Below are 6000 nucleotides of genomic sequence, written 5' to 3'. Positions count from 1 at the left end.
GTGGGGAATGCATTGGATTCAAGTGATCTGCAATTGATTTGAACTCGATTCAAATTCTGACACTGAGAGCACTGGTTCGTCGGTGATTTTTTGGCAGCATTTTACCATATTGACCACCCCTGCATGCACCATCAGCATCTGGATCTCTGAAGACTTTCACACACACTTCCGTCCCTCAGATGTCCATGAAGCAGGGAGTCAGCGCTGAGTTCTCAGTTCAGCTCCGAAGGGCAGCAAGACAAATGGAATAATGATAAGAAGCAAGTGTCTGGAGAGTTGATGTATCAGGCACATGATCTGATGCTAAGATTATCTTCCTGATAGAAGGGCAGGGTCCAGATTACTTAGGCCACAGCCCCTGGACATGTAGCAGCCTGCAAAGCCTGTGTCTTACTAATCAATTTTTGAATTTAATTTCTGAAGTTTCAAAAGCTTTACCACCTCCTAGAATGCCCTTCCGGAGGAGTTGGTGAAGACGAAAACAGTGAAAGAATTCAAAGGGGCATGGGATAAGCACTGTGGGTCCCTAAAGACTGAAGGATGGAAAGGAAGATAAGGGTGCATGGGGGTAACTTGCTGGTGCGCCTGTTACTACCCTTGATCAATAAGCCTGACACCTTCAAGGCAGCTCCAACATTGCTCGATGCTTCCACGACAAGGGTAAAGGGGAATTGGATTCAAACAGCATCCAACAAGGGCCCTGACCTTTACAGTCTGGAAAACTGATAAGCATGAGGGCAACCTGCACAGTGCTTGCTGGGCAGACTGGTTGGATCATTTGGTCCTTTTCTGCCGTCAATCTCTATTTTTCTATGTTTCTATGTATCTATATTCCCATTTCATAAGTCAAAACATCAAACAAGGAGGATTACAGAATAGTAGACAAAAAAATTGGATTATTAAATTCAACACTTATAAATGACTACAAAATGCAAATTTATACTCATAATACAAAATAAGCACCCAATCCAAAACATAAATCAAATAGAAAAAAACCCACAAACAACACAACAAACCCACAAACAACACAACAAACACGCGACCTTACTGCTGATACAGTAAGGTCGCGTGGAAAACGGATGCTCAGTGTTGAGTGCCCGCTTTCCTAATGTGCACCCAGCCACCTCTCCTGGACGTGCGACACCATATTTAAATCAGGGGTTGCACTAAAAAGGAGGCACTAGGAACAATAGTGCTCCCCTAGCGCCTCCTTAGCAGCGGAAGCCCAGGAGAGGTGACTGTCAGCGGGTTAGGAAAATGGACACTTGTAAAACTGAGCATCCATTTCCCTAACCTGACCACTGGCACAGATTTGGTTTTTTATTAACCTTTTGGTTCCTCCGACTTAATATCGCCACAATATTAAGTCGGAGGATGTACAGAAAAGCAGGTGAAACTTAGTGCACGTAGACTTACACCTGTATTTTCTGAAATTGAAAGTATGCACGTAAATCCTTTCCTGCCCCAACTCTGCCCTCCCCCCCTATGGAACATCTCCTTCAACTGTAAAACCTGGTTTTATGCATTCAAAATGCTTTGAAAATCAAGCCCTGATTGACCTTTAAAATGTAATCATCCCCCAATCCCCAAGATCAAAGGATCAAGGCCTAAGCGCCTCACCGCCCTCTGTTTATTTATTTATTTATTTTAAAATGTTTCTATACCGTCTTTACAAACAAAGTTTAGTCAAAACTGTGTACAGGAAGTAAATCAAAATAAAAAATAAAAGTCTCTTAAAATTACAAAAATAATATAAAAAATAATAAATACAAGAAAATAAAATCCATAATTATTAAGATACATATTCTAATGTAACTTTGCGACAGCCGTCATATTTTAAATAATGGCAGATCCTGTAATAAAGTCTGGCCATGCATACTCCTAAAATAAATCTCTCTACGGCTCTTATGAATGAAATGCACCAAGTTTTCAGGAGTTTTTCTGTCCCTTGTAATCAGGGCAATGCCTTAACGCAGAGAGCGTCACGTTCCACATCTGTGCAGCAGCCACTGAGAAAGCCTCCTCTTATCTGAGCGAAAAAGAAAGACAATTTCTTCTGCTTTCTCCATTGAAACAAATTACCTCATTTCAGTCCATTTCCACAAGATTCTGCATAACATCACATTCCTTTCTTCTTCAGAAATGCCACGTATGAATTTTCAGCTATTTGCATTAAATGTGGTACTGGGATGCTTCATTCAGCTCCTGGATTGGCCTCCATCTAAATGGGAAAAAATGAAAACAATAGTAGATTTGTCATTTCTCATTGTACAGTTTGCATGATCTCCCGCCAAATATATTTTGCCTCCATGGCAAACTGTGAAAGCTCTGAGGAGTAAATGGAAGATGCCTTTTATTCCCTCATGGAAGTGCCCGGCATTAAGAGAACATTCAGGATGGAGAAAATGGGATAGAGCTGATTATTGGGCCAGACTGAAGGAACTGCCCAGCTAAAGAGCTAGAGTTGGCAATGGACCTTTCCAAAGTCCATGTTGTCCTGCCAGGAAGACAGATAATGCTGTAGAATGGCCGTTGAGGAACAAGTTAAAGCCATGCACACACAGTAGGTACAACATGGGAACTGCGACAAGTTCTCCTGAAGAAATCCTCTTCAGGATGAACTTCATGGAGATGAGACTCATGGGAGAGAGTCTCAGGGTGCAACATCTGGAGGAGATGCCTTACCTGGGGAAGAGCATATGGAGAAAAGGACCCCCAGAGCAAGACCTCCTGATGGAATGAGAAGCCTGAGAAATTGGATTATCTGAAAGGTCCCAGGTCCCTCACACTCCCTCATTCCTACCATTCATTGTACTAAACAGTCTTTTTTTTTAATTAAAGAAAAGGTTCCCCTCATCTATTATGTGAATTATCAAAGATGTTCTGGGTTTTACGACATCACTAGGAAGATGTGAAAATATTTCTGTGCTTGGATTCATAAAATTGATTACTCCTTTGTCCAGTGGGAATTGCAACAGGAAGCCATAGGAACTGTTACATTGAATTCAACATAAGTTTCTAGTGTTAACAAAACAACCCACCCAATCATTCCTCACCCCAACACTGAATTCTCTATACTAAGAACAAACTTCAGGATGGTTACCATCCACTCTGCCCTCCTTCCCAAGGCCTTCAGCTCACATTGGCTATGGAAGCTGCTGGTGGGAGCTCTTCGCTTGGCTGACCAATGTCTCTGTTTCCTCCAGCATTAATTGCAAGGCGTAACCATGTGTGAATACCAAAGCAATCTGTTGCTTTTGTCAAAACTCAGATCCATAAATATATTAGTGGGTTGGGCAAAACAAGTTCTACAGAAGGCACATTTCAAGCCTACCCCTGATTTACCTCTTTCTATTTTTGGCCTCCGCACATCTCTTCTCTCAGTGACGCGTCTCTCTACCTGCGTCACAGTGAGCTCCATCTTTCCTCAACCCGCCTGATCGCCTATCGATCCATGGAAATGGGGTTTGGGAAAATCATTATAACGAGCTTAGAAGCCCATCACATACCCATATCAGTCACAATCAAAGCAAGGCCCTGTAAGTGTGTGAACATGTTCTGACGGAATGTAAAATGTTTGAAACCCGAGGGTCCGGTCTGCTCCTTACAATGTACTGTATCCCCCCCCCCCCACCCCAAAAAAAACCCAACACTTTTCATTTTAATATTGCGCCTGAAAACTCACAGAAAGTATCTCTCCATTTAATTCACCTTAGTTTTTTCACAAGACTTTGCCATTGGTTTTTGAATTTTGTTTCTGGATAATTCACTTTAACTCTCCTTTTTCATTTCTCTCAGACAGTATTATCTATGTGTTTTCACCCATTTGGCAAAATGTTTGCCAGACTTTGATTGTTTAAATGAAAGCTATTATATTAAATCCTCCTGGACTGGACCCCCGTTTCAAGCTTACTGGGTTTCAGGGAGTGGTGAGGCAGAGCAACTCGTGGGAAGGAAGCCAAAACTTAGATACCAATGGTGGCATTATCCTTTGCTGGGATAATTTTATAAGAGGCTGCAAAGTGCCCAAGTTACACCAATATTCAAGGACAATTTAAGTGAATAAGTCTATTTTGAAAATTATTCTGCCACAACTACATGCCCTGTGCACAGAATTATTCCTGCTGTTTGGAGAGTGTAAGTTTACAAAGAGAATTTATGCACTTTGGGCCTGATTTTCAAAAGCATTTACATATTTAAAACTGGGTTTTACATGTGTAAATGCACTTTAACTGTGTAAGTGGGCTTTTAAAAATTGCTAGAGAGTATGTTACATTTACATGACCTGATAGGGCTTAAAATAAAAAAAAATGTATGCACATAAATCCCAACCCTGCCAGACTTCACCCACTGAAACGCCTCTCCCTTATGTGCCTAAAACTCCATATGTTGCACAGTGTGTATGTGTGTAATTTTGTGCACATATCAGTTGTGCAATTTTCTAAAGGGACAATTCTGCAGGTAAAACACTGCTTTACTTGCAGAAGTCTCTTGGAAAATTACTCTCTTTACGGAAGCTTGGTCACGAATTTCCTCTCAGTCCAGTGATCATGGGCCACGTGGATTCTGAGAAGTTCTGAACTTCCCGATCATTTTGTTAATTGATTACTGGGAAAACCTTGAATCTACAAATATTGTGCCATGATACAAAGGACCATGCGTATTAACCAGAAGTGACTGCTCTCTACAGGAGCGGCTTCCACTGTGGGACTGACTCTTGCTCCTGAGGAGTCACCCATGGCTGTGAAACCAGATTCATGCTGGATCTGAATCCCTATTGCCAGTGTTTTTCATGAATGCCTGTCTTGTATTGTTTAAAAAAAAAACATTTGAATGAGAGCCCTGTAGAACAGAGAATGCAGAAGGCCAATAACTATGAGTTTATTGACTTCAGTTGGTTGGGATTCATGTCCTACAGCAATGGTGCTATGAACATGTTAGATAATTCAGTTTGCAGCTCTCCCTTCTATGTTATATTATTTCTTCACTGAGAAAATATAAGTATGGGGAGGGCAATCATCAAGGTCATTTCTGTGAGTTAAACAGTGTTTTACCACAGAAATGAGGGCTTTGAAACTTACCCAGCTCCAGTGCCAGCAAAATCACCCATCTTGTTCCACCACAAAGGTAAATTTGCTCTCATTGCTAAGAGGCATTCCCGGGGACAGGAGAAGGGAGTGCTTTTCTATAATCAAGTCACTTATCCGGCTAACTTGGGGGTGAGCAGATCGGGATGGCGCTACTTAGCTGGATAACTTATCTGGCTAAGTAGCAATACTAAGTCTTAGCCAGATAAGTTTTCCGTCTATGTGAGTCCTGCTCAATAGCCTAATCCCCTACACTAATACCTAAACCTCATGGGAGGCCCACCTCCCTATGGGAGGTGGGCCTCCCATAGGGATATAAATACTTATCTAGGGAGAGGGCATTATGGCTAGGTTCTCTCACTCTCTCACAGAGGTTTTAGTGCAAATTGCAATAAACTGTCTATTAGCATAAAACACATCCCTTTTGCTATCGCATGTGATACTTATCGCATTTTGATAAATCCAGGCCTAAGTTACTTAGCTATACAGGCAATGAATATCTACCCCATTGTTTCTGACAGAACATTTACCCCCCCCCCCCCCCCCCAGAAAGCAGGTGCAGTTCTCTGTGGATGATTTTTCAAGGGGCAATCATGAAAGCAAAAGTCCACGCTTGCTTTTGCTCTCATTATTGTGGTATACAGATTAAAATTACTGCTCCTGGAGGTAATTGTAACCTGTCATGTGTGCCATAATAATGAAGCCTGCTTATCTCCCCCTTAATGTTTCTGAAAACTGTTCCTACTTCATCACTCTCACTGACGCGAGCCTAAACAAATCAGGGGGCGCCGTTGTGCTGACCCTCAGAGGAACGACCACATGGATGCCATACGGACACAAGTACAGCAGAAACCCAGGAGCGGGTGAGTTCAGGGAAGGGGGGCAGAGCCATCATGAAAGTTAAAGCCAACAT

The 6000-nt window shown here is 42.0% G+C and overlaps 1 long non-coding RNA gene across 1 annotated transcript in view; it reads right to left on the bottom strand.

The window, feature by feature from the left end:
• Positions 1 to 1555: 1555 nt before the first annotated feature.
• Positions 1556 to 6000, bottom strand: part of LOC115073439 — a 41761-nt gene continuing 37316 nt past the window's right edge. Inside the window, exon 3 of the long non-coding RNA XR_003852012.1 lies at positions 1556 to 2221. This is a non-coding gene — a long non-coding RNA (uncharacterized LOC115073439). The remainder of the gene's footprint in view (positions 2222 to 6000) is intronic.

This window comes from Rhinatrema bivittatum, chromosome 11 (assembly GCF_901001135.1).
Source record: "Rhinatrema bivittatum chromosome 11, aRhiBiv1.1, whole genome shotgun sequence".
NCBI classification, from domain to species: Eukaryota; Metazoa; Chordata; class Amphibia; order Gymnophiona; family Rhinatrematidae; genus Rhinatrema; species Rhinatrema bivittatum.
The sequence above is the reverse complement of the archived record's forward strand: the minus strand, read 5'-3'. Positions and strand labels throughout refer to the sequence as shown.